The sequence below is a fragment of the Eurypyga helias genome, unplaced genomic scaffold (genome assembly GCF_000690775.1).
Source record: "Eurypyga helias isolate BGI_N326 unplaced genomic scaffold, ASM69077v1 scaffold8279, whole genome shotgun sequence".
NCBI classification, from domain to species: domain Eukaryota; kingdom Metazoa; phylum Chordata; class Aves; order Eurypygiformes; family Eurypygidae; genus Eurypyga; species Eurypyga helias.
In genome coordinates this window covers 40075-51241 of record NW_010274025.1, presented here as the reverse complement: position 1 = coordinate 51241, position 11167 = coordinate 40075, and the positions used below count along the sequence as shown (strand labels likewise).

At 51.0% G+C, this 11167-nt stretch overlaps 1 protein-coding gene across 1 annotated transcript in view; it reads right to left on the bottom strand.

Annotated features, from left to right (window-relative positions):
• Positions 1-11167, bottom strand: part of LOC104515639 (astrotactin-2-like) — a gene marked incomplete at its 3' end in the record, with an annotated part of 135912 nt that overhangs the window by 88336 nt on the left and 36409 nt on the right.

The following is an 11167-nucleotide window of genomic DNA, read 5'->3' as shown; positions in this document are numbered from 1 at the left end:
TGGGAACCTGGGAGCGTTTTGAAAATAGGCTTGTATTCCATCTCAGCTTTTTCTTTCTTTTCTCTCCCAGCCCTTTGTGTTAAGTTTTAAAATAGAAAATGTGTACTTTTTTTTAACATAGGTATTAATACATTTATAGATTATTATATACATTAATAAATCTCTCACTATAAAAATAGATTTTCATACGTAAAACTCTGATTTTAATTGCAAATTGGAGGGGGAGGGTAGCAGAAGAGGAGATAAAGTTTTATTTGAGATGTCTCCTTTGAAGGAAACTGAACAAATGTACTTTCCTCCTTCATATATTCATGAGATGACTGCTTCCCAGCCCGTTCTCCACCACCCTCGGCTCCGGGCTCAGAGCCAGCACAGTCCTTATCTGGTACGAAGCAGGAAAAAAAAACCTGATAGGATCAGAAGTTTTCAGTAGTTTAACAAACGTGAAAGAAGTCATCTCCATTGGTTTTTAATAATGCTTGGGGCATGTGATGGGGAGGGGGGCATGCCAAGAGAGGCTGTCATGCAGCATGGGAGTAGGATGGAGAGACCCCCTGCATCGGCTCAGCATCCCCAGGGATGCCAGGGGGAACCAGGGCACCCCACAACCCTTCTGACCACACACCCACTCTTTGCTTCTCCTCCTTCTTGAAAAGCTTTGCTCTTCCCCCTCATCTACAGAGAGCAGGAGATAACCTCTGCAGCTCCCAGCCTGGCTGCAGCTGGGTGAGCTGCTCCTCAGATGGGTAGGACACGGGAGAATGCCCATCCCACCGGGAAGAGGCATCTGGAGTCACAGCCCATGGCACCACCTTCCCAGCACCAGCTGCCCTGACCCTTCTTCATCCCCTCTCCAGTCACGGTGCTCAATCGCTTCCCAGCTAATTGCCTCCACTCATGTGTGCAAACTAACCGTTTACTGGAAAATGCCACGGAATGTTAATTTCATTCGGAATTGGGTAATTGCAAAGCACTTCCATTTTTTTATTATAGGAAATGAATAAGCATTGTATTAATAGCACCACTTCCAACTCCAACCACAATCGTGGCCCCATCGACAGGCTGCGAGTTATTCGTCACCCCCCCACCTTCCCTGCCTTCCTCCTTTCCCTTCCCCCTGCCACGCTCCAGACTTCCCATGCCGGTAATTAAGATAATGCAATATAATTACAAACACATCACAAAAGATCAAACACTTAAGAGCTGCGGTCCAACAGTCCCACCTCTGCCTCGCACCATTTCTCCTTCTGCGAGGAAAAGCCTTTGGCCATGGGATGCTGCCCGTGAAGCCAGCCCCGTCTCCCCCCATCCCAGCACCAAGAGAGTCCAGGTCACCAGAGACTCCACTTCCCACCTGCTCCACTCTAATAAAACCCTTAATTTCCCTTTTTTTATGACACCTCATAACTTTTTCACCTAAGCGGCGAGCAGAGAGGAGCAGGGAAGATGGGCAGACCCTCAGCAGCAGCTAATGCTCCTCAAGTTATAAAATAATTGAAAAGTTAAATAAGAAGACTCTGGAGGGAGCTTCCCGATTTGGTGCTAATGGGCACACGGAGCAGCCCGGGCTAATGTTGCGTGGAGCAGAGCTGCCAGCTCGAGAGCACAGTGCTGACCTCCAGCTCCCTCTCTCCACCACACATCTCCTACAATTCCACAAAACCGGGGGGAAAACTGCCCTGGGAGCCAGCTGGGGGGAGATCCAGTGAGGGCAGGAGAAAGCCCCATCCCCACAGGGCTGAGGACCCCCCAGCTGGAGGATGAACCTGGAGGCAGCAGCCCTTAGGCACCTGTAAAGCAGGAGGTGGGTGAGTGTGAGCGAGTTCCAGCACCCCTAGGGATGGGCACAGAGAGGGATTTGGTAACAGCAAGGGCTGGCACACACAGGTGGGAAATGTGGCACCAGTCCCTCTCCAGGCTCAACTCCCACCCAACTCCCTGCTCGGCAGCGTGGAAGAGATTTACTAGTTGGAAATTAAATCTTCTTTGACCAACAGACAAGGTGATACTGTTTTCCAGTACCAGCAACCCCATGCAGGGGAGAACAAGGGAGTATCGTTAACCTGGAGGAGAAGGGCAAGCCACGAAAAACCCGTATTGCAATGGGGCCAAGCAGCTTCAGCCATGCACCAACAGCACCAAAAGGATCCCCTCTGCAGGGGCAGGGACCAGCCACCTCCCACGCCAGGAAGCACACGGGTGCAGGCAGCGGGTGGGAAAGGAGGAGCTGAGAGCCAGTTTGTTGGCTCAGACACGGAACCAAGGGAATGCCTGGACAGCTCAGGCTATCAAAAGCAAACCCCTTCCACTCCACGTGGGCGAGGCTGAGCATGGCCAGACACTGCGGGACCCGGTGAGCAAGTCGCAGCCAGTGCTAGAACCTGGCAGGGCCGTCAGAAAGGATTGATTTGAAGCACCTCATTAATAAGTTTCCTCTCCTGACGGTCCTTCGGGTAGGTCACTGCCTAATGACAAATGGGGCTGGAGGGTGCCTGCAGACCTAATATCAGCGCAGGTGCCCGGCCTTGATCCATCTTCCTTAGGAGCCAGCTGACAAAACTAACGGTCTCGGCGCCACAGCCAGCTAAAACAGGACTGATGGGAAGAGGACAGCAAACAGAGCAAAGAGCTATTGCTGCAGCTGCCATCCCTGCTCCCCTCCCCATATAACCCATGGGCACGGGATGGACTGATGTGGAAAACACCCCTCAAATGCCAACAAGCGGGGCTGCTATTCTGCTAAAAGCCAAGGTGAAGAAGCGCTGAGCACCACGGACCAAGACAAGCCCACCTGTGCAGGATCTGGAGCAGCCTCAGCTCTGAGCCACACATCCCAAGGACTGCCCAAGCCCTCAGCAGCATCCCTGTATTCCCAGCAGAAACAGGAACATTGTGGGCCTGTTCTTCTTCTTCCACGTCCTCTTCTCCTGGCCTGACTTCAGAAACCAGTGGAGTTTTTGGTCCACACCAAAACCATGGAAGGATGGCATTGGGCAGAGCTGAACACACAAGGCAGCTGCAAGATTCAACCCAGCACAGAAACGCAGGAGAGGAGAAGACACCTAACATCCCCCAAGGTCTCCCAAGGGGAATAAACAGCCACCATATAATTTTTTTTAGATTTTGCATTAGGAAAAAAAAAAAAATGTTCAGGAAAAAATCTCATCTTGAAGCTAATCCTGGTCAACAACTGCCCTACAACCCAGCTACGCCTTAAATAATGTAGTGCTTTATCAAACATTCATAGTGATGCACAAAGTGATGAACAACACGCGCCTGGCATTTATATATATATAGTTCCTGATGGCTTGTTTTCCTTGGACAGCCAAAACTTCACAGCTTATCTTCCCTGAGCCTGTGATTTCGCCTGGATGAAAAGCACTGTGGACACCTGGGGAATCAGGGCTGCTGCCCCCAGAACTGCTGCGACATCCCCTCCTGGCATCAGCCACGCCACAAATCCCAACAAAAGCCCATGCTAAAATTGCTGCTGGTGGCTTGAAGAGACGCAAGTCACCCAGCTGTGGCTGGCAGAAGGGATGACCAAGGGAACTTCTCCCATGGGATGTGCAGCATCAGAGTGAGACCAGCCAAAGCCTTCCAAACTGGTGATAAACCAGTGGGAATTCACAAAAGCACCATCCCTTTGGGATGCTCAGCAAAATACTGGCATATTAAAACACCCTTTTTCCCTTCCATTCCCTATGGCACCATCAGAAGCCGCTTTTCCATCTGTTTCTTCCCTCCTCTGTCTCACGAAATTAGTGACTGTGGTTATTAGCAAAGGCAAAGGGAGAAAAACCAAGAAAACCACATTAGGAAAAAAATGTGGTTTTCACACAACCGTTTCTCACAGTGGGCCAGGAAGAGCCCTGACTGGCCAGAGGGATGTTGAAGCCTTAATTAAGTTATTAAGCATGTGCCAGCACAACAACTCCCTGTCCAGGGGAGATACAGGACCATTGGCCCACGGGAGCTTCCCCATCCCTTCCAACCTGCTGCTAGGAAACAGGAGGGACGACGCACACAGGTCTTGTTTGGGGACACCTCCTGAGCATGCTTCTTCAGCCCGTGATGCTGCCTCAGGCCACTGTTTTGGGGAAGGGAAGCATGTCCCACAGGAGCACCAGGCCAAGGGACCATCATTCCCTCATCCCACGTTGTTGAGACAACCCAAATTTGGCATGGAGGGAACCAGTGTGATGTGATGGGGTGATCGAAACAAACCTAAAACTCCTGCCTGGCAGCTCTCTGTTCAGAGCTCAAAAGGCAATTGGCAATTAATATATTAATTATGACTGTGTTTATCTCTCTGGAAAGCAGAGCATTTCCCTGGCAGGTATGGACATTTTCAAATCAACATCAAGGAGCTGGCATCACCATAAAACTGCAGGAGCCAACGGCATATCCATTGTAACCTCTGCAACTGGAGCCCCTGTTCTCATTAATGCACCCAAATCAGTTGGAATTAAGCATGTTGGACTTAAAGACATGTTTAATTTCTCTAATAACTGGAGACACTAGCTAAGCACATGCTTACATACTCCTCTGAATTGGGACCTGATTCCTACCCTGTTGGGCCTCATTTATTTTGATTTCTTTAAAGCTGATATTTGCAGCTGGGTTTTTCAGCCAGGAATAGCAGACTGTAAGAAACCACTTTCCACGGACGGGCTACATGAATATACATTTTCAAAGGTCTCCGTAAATTACACAAGGAGTTGGCGGGGATTAGAGCTGGGAAAAGCTGATCACGTACAAAGAGGGTCATGATCCCATCAGGTCACTGGAAAGAAGACAGAGCCCCAAGACACATCAGATGCTGGCCTGACGTACCATCCCATTTTAGCCTCCAGCCCCAGCAAATGTTAAGCCGTCGTTTTATTTATTAAAGGCTCAGAAAGCCTCTGGTTAATGCTTGGATTCAGGGTGGCACTGCATCTGCCTACCCAAGTGAGCAGCAGCTGCAGACAGCGGCTCCCAGCCCAGCGGCATGGGCACTGGGAACGGCACATCCTGGCACGACAGGGATCTGCCTGCCAGCCACCAGCCACAAGCCCAGCCACACACCCCTGTCCCCTTGAGGACACTGGGCTGTCAGCTCCAGGACAGTAACATCAAGCCAGTCATCTCACTCTTGTTTCCCACGGGCTCTCCATTCTCCAGCACGGGGGACAAGACCATCACCCTGTCCGTTACGAGGGCATTGCCTCTGACTCACACTCTGTCTTTAAATCTCACCTCCAAGACACTGCAGAGCTCCTGTATGTGTAAAGAATAGCAACTCTGGGGCACAGCTGAACTGCCTGCCCTCCTCTTCCACATCTCAGGCACTAAAATGTCCCTTTTCCCAGTCTGACACTGTGGCCTCGGGCTGGAGCACTGCCTTACCTCTTCCCTAAAGGAGTCTGCACTGGGAGGCCAAGATGATAGCTGAGATGTGGCCAACTAGAACAGCTGCTCCAGCAGTGGGGTGGCAAAGGAAGCCTCCTCTCCTCATCTCCAGGACCATTCCCCTGCCTTTTGCTGTTATCTCAAACCTCAGCCATTTGTCTCACCTGCCAAAACGCATTCTCTCACCGTTCTCGGGGACTGCATCACCCAAAACCGTTTGGCTGGTGGAAGGCTGTTGGGACCACAACCCCCTACATGCGCAGTTCAAAATGTTTCCTCACGCTACCCTGTCTGCTGTCTGTCTTGGCTCCCCTCTCCAACTCACACATGAAGACTGAACCATTAAGTGACATGATCAGGGTTACCAACACAGCCGGTGGCAGAGCGGAGATGGATCGACTCCTAGTTCACCCTAGGTGCCAGACCATCTCTCAGGAATGCTGAAAAGCCTCTTGCTATCACTACAGACAAAAGCATCCATGGATTAAGTAACAGAAACTTCAGAGGTTTACCTAAGTGAACACAGCAGGTGAGAAGAGAGTCCAGGAGATATGAATTCAAGATGACTGCACAACCACACCTTTGATATGCCTATGGTATTAATCATCAGTACCATCGGTAATAAGTCCTGTCTCCTGTCTAGACTTGGAGGCCATACCCAGACTGCAGAGTCTGTGAAGCCAGCACAAAGGTTCACTTGAAAAGGCCTTTTTCAGAACATGAAAGAAACTGAGAAAATAAAGATGGGTCCTTTGTTGCAGGACTGGAATTGCAGATACTCGATTTTCAAGTTTGACATCTATTTTCTCCTCAGTTTCCACCAGGCAGAAGTTCTGCTTCTCACTGATCCTTAGGAGATTTGGTTTGGCAAAATCTTCTCACTGGGGACCTTGTGGGTAACCCCATATTCAGCCTTCCTGGGCTTTTATCTGCCTTCATTTCCTACCTCCATCTCTGTGCGTCCAATGTGTCCCAGCTGGGGATGTAGAGGTGCTGCCTGCGATGGACTGAGGGCTGAAACCCCTCAAACCTCACCTGATGGACAGAAGCAAAGGGCTTCTGCTGCTGCAGGATGAAACCAGGTCGGTAAAGATGAGAGCTAGGTATATTAAAAGATAAAAGCAAGCCAGGAATTCCCAAAGGGCTGGAGCTTGAGGCCATCTGCTCAGGAATGGCAGGAGAACAGAAATCATCAGGAGCATGGACTGAAAACTACCCAGAGAAGTGAGGACAGAGGCTCTGGGGACAGTGACATCACCTGCACAAGTTTACTCAAATCCTCTTAATCGCAGAACACTGGGTACACACGGAGACATGGTTCGGGGACAGGGTTCAGACATGGGGGTGTCCTCAGCAAAGATCAAGACCCCAGAAACCACACTCCAGGCCAGCAGATCCCCTTTGGCACCACGCACACCCACGGGGCACAAAAACCCTGGAGACCTGATTGCCAGAGAGAAACCAAAACCATGAGGAGATGGCATGGCTCCCTTTCCACACCAGCACTAAGGGACCCTTTGGCTAATTAGGACTGCCTGCCTATTGCCTCCTTCCTTGCTCCATTTCATTTTATTATATTAATAAAAAACCCCACTACTTTTATTCTTAAACCGCCACGGATTTTTCTTCTCTCTAAATTCATCTGGGCTCTGTGCAGTGTCACCAGGTCAGCTTGTGCTCCTGCTGCAATTCTAATTTTGTCAGCTTTCCATTTTCTAGGGAGTTGGGGGATTTTTCTTTCTTTCTTTTTTTTTTTTTTTTTTATCCCCCAAGTCAAAAATGATTTTGCATAACAGTAATAATGTTAATGGTCCTGCACAGCGCATCCAGATTACAACTGCAGCTAGGGAGAAATAAACATCTCATCTTTGCCCTGCTGTTTATCTACCCACAGCAGAGCCCGCTATCAGGTCAGAACCTGTAATTTCATTAACTTTATCACTCAGACGTGCTTGTTGCTAGATGTCATTATTCAGCACATTGCTCCGGTGTTTTGTTTGCACTGGGCTTCGCTTCAGATGCGCCGGTACCGTGAGGGAGCAGCCCTCCCATCCGCATCGCTGCAAGGCGCTGCCTGAGACCTGGGAGGAAAGTTTGGCTTGCTGATCCGTGCTTGGCTTGCCCATGATCTGCAAAACATTTGGGCTGCTCGACCTCCTGGACAGGGACTTCTCTCCCATTTTGCAGGGCTGTACACAGCAGAGTCATCCGGTGTGCTTCCATGCCTGACACGAACATCTGGAAGCTCCACGTGGGAAATAAAAACCCCGCTCCGAGACCAACAGCCGCACAGTGCAGGATGCACAAATCCCAAACGACGGAAAGCGCCCGCCACCGGCACAACCTGGCACCTGCAAATCAATCACTGCCCGGCACGTGGGGCAAAGCAGGCAGCGCAGGCAGGTGGAGGGTGAGCCGAAACGCTCCATCTTCATCAGATTTGCCATCCCTGGTAATTAATGCTGGGAAGTGACACTTGAAAGAGCCTCTAGTGACAGCCCCAGAGATGATACTGTTTGGAGCCCGCTGACAAGTCCCAGCTGATGGCTTATCACAGCGCTACACTGCAAGAAGAGCAAGGAGAGCTTTTCCCTTGGGGCTGAGAGAATCCCCGGGATGTGGACACGGCTCCTTGTCCAGCCCCAGTGGTAGCACCGAAACCTGGCAGCTCCAGCCATGCAGCTGGGCACCAGGGGGAAGGCTGACCCTGTCCTCAAGCGAGGGCTATACTCCAGCTGAGTTTCCCTTGACGCATCCATATTCAATCCACTGGTAAAACTGTGCCTGAGCAGAACTGATTTCAGCCCCTGGGGATCTCCAGGTACGTGGTGTCTGCTCGTCCCAACTGCAGAGTTTCTCCACCCCACCTGCCGCATCCCTGCGGGAATTCAGCCGCATCTGCTGCTCGCCTGCAGGTCGACGCACGGTGTGCACAGCATGCCCAGCACCTCCCGAATACTGCGTTGCCATTCGTGTGCAAACCAGAATGGAAGGCAAAGCCTGCAGCATGCAGATTTATATTTCTGCTTTAAAAATCCTAGATCTGAACTCTATCCACCTCCTCCTTGATGATCCAGGCTCTGACCAGCTTCAGCAGAGAGAAGCAACTACCACATACTTCAGCTTGATTCATAGAACCACAGAATCTTTTAGGTTGGAGAACACCTTTAAGGTCATCAAGTCCAAGCATTAACCCAACACTGCCCATACCACCAGTAAATATTGTCCCTAAGCACCTCATACACATCTCTTAATACCTCCAGAGATGGGTAGATGAGGTGCTTCAGGACATGAGTCCCTGAGCAAAGTCTCATCTAAGAGGCAAAAGTGTTCATCTGGGAGGAAACACACAGTGCACCAGCACAGTTTGGAAGGATCAGACCAGACAAGGCCTTGACCCAAGGTGCAAAGCCCAGCAGCATCATGAACTGAGCTGGTGGGAGCATTGGTGAGCTTATCCGACAGCCGGCGGTAGCCCCGGCCCTGCAGGCAGCTTGCAGCCCTGGCTTGGGGGGATTTTTCAATCAGTCTAAGAAATTCTTTATTGCCAATTCCTGAAGCCCTCAGATAGTTTAATATTCTGCCCTAGATCTTGTTTACTATTATGTTTTGAAGAGGACTGAAATGCAGTTACTGCTGTCTTCCCCACTCACACAACTCTAAATAATTTATAGAAAAGCAAAACAAAGAAGAGAATATGAAAGAATAAAAAAGGTAGCTCAGTTACGATATATGAAGGCTTTCATTTCTTCATTCTCACCAAGCAGAGGGTTGGGGAAATGTCTCTGGTAACAGCCAGGTGTACAGAGGGATGCCATCGGGGATGTGCAGATCAGCACTCGAGGATGGCAGATGGACCCCTGGGCACCGTCACATTTGTTTGAGCAACAATAACCACCCCTGTGGTAATAACCTTGCTTAAAAGAAGAAAGAGTAAAGAGCACTTTAAGGGTGGAAAAAACACAACCCCAGCTACCACTGAGGGATGTCAGAGGTGCAGGGACCTGCTTCCCAGACACGAAGCATCATCTGGGGTCTCCCTGGCTCTGTTGCTCAGAGCCACAGTCTCCTCGACAGAGTGGACAAGAGTCCCTGTCCCCAGCCCTGTCCCCCAGCACTGCCACCACGGGTGCTCCAGCAGGGACGGCTCAGCCTCTATGGGACCCCAAGAACTCCTTCCCTGCACAGAGGGAAGCAGCACATCCCTTCCTCGCTGCTGCTGGAGGCGCTCGGCAATTAGCACTCACGAAACTTTGCTTTTGTTTATTCGAATGCACTTCACTGTGCGTTGCAGGTGAACAATGTGAAATGGTTTCTAATGACATTTCCATAAGCAGAGGTGGGTGTTGCAGCTTCTGAGAGACAGACTTTAAAAATGCAGGCAATCACACGTGCATTAGCCGAAACACTCGGGAGAAAGCACTGCTCTCCACGCAGGAGAACCATCCCGCACTTGTACCTGCCCAGCCCATGGTCCCTCTGTCCCCACGCACAGGCAAGGGGGCAGCACCTGGACCCTGCCTGGCCCTCTCACTGAAGAGTCTCCAAGTGCAGAGACCAGGACACCATCCAGCAGCACAGGACTCACCTGCAGCTAAGAGAACAACTGAATAAAGAGCAGCCAGTCTGGACTGGTTTATGCTCTTGCACTGGCCTCCTGCTTGTCTTCCAGCAGTGCATTAAGTGATCCCACCAGTGTCCGTCACCCATGATTTGGTCTCTCCCCCTCTCCCAGGAGAAGCCAAACAGGTTGGGAGCAAGAAAAGCGCCTCCCCAGCCACTCAGCCTGCAGGAACACTGCCAAGCCCTGTCCATACCAACTCCCCTCTGCTCCCACACATATGGCACGGCCACCAAGGGCTGCAGTCACGGACACTGGGACCGCTGGGACCCTGTCTGTCTGCCCTGTTGCATCCAACCCTCAGCTGCTCGCTGTGCCCATGTTGGACCGATTCACCCAGAGGGACCACACCACTAGGGTATGGCAAGGGGGAACCCCAGAAGTACCAGAGCTCCTTCAAATCCCAGCTCACCACCTTCAGGGAAGGCAGAAAGCACCCACAGCCCCTAGTCTGCTCAGGAACGGGCACCCCAGTTCTCATTGCGCAGCTCCCCACAGCTGCTGGCAGGGGATTTCCACCTTACACCACTGGCATTACCCAGTATTGTATCTCACAGGCAGTCAGATCCATAGGGACAAGCAGCAGCCAGAACCCACACTTACGGAACTGTACAGGCTTCTTTCTACTCCGACCTACAGATGCTCCATAACACTCTACCTGCCACGCCGAACGCCATGGGGACGTAACGGTTCACATCCAGGGTCTGCGTCTGCCCATCGGATCCACATGGATTCAGCTCCGAGCTTCTTCCCACAATGAGAATTTTCTGATCTGCCATTTCCAGCTCTGCACAGGGCTCCTGTGTGCTTGTCTTAAATCTACAGCCCCTGATGACTTTGTTTGCGGGTGACTACAGGATCATTTGTTTGATTGCTCCGACAATAAAGCACAGGGGATGTTTTGCCACTAGTGGAAAATACAGCTTTATGGAGCAGCTCTCTGAGGAGCATCAGAGCTCAGCAGGCTGGCGAAGCCCCAGTGCACCGACACATTCCCTCGCCAGAACTGATGCCCTACTCGACAGCAAGGCAATGAACATTTCTGCCACCTAGAGAGTAAAGACCAGCCTGATTGATGCTCATGTGCTAGCACTCACACAAGGCGAGAAGTCGGAATGAATCCCAGCATTCCCATGCTGTTGAGGAGAGAGG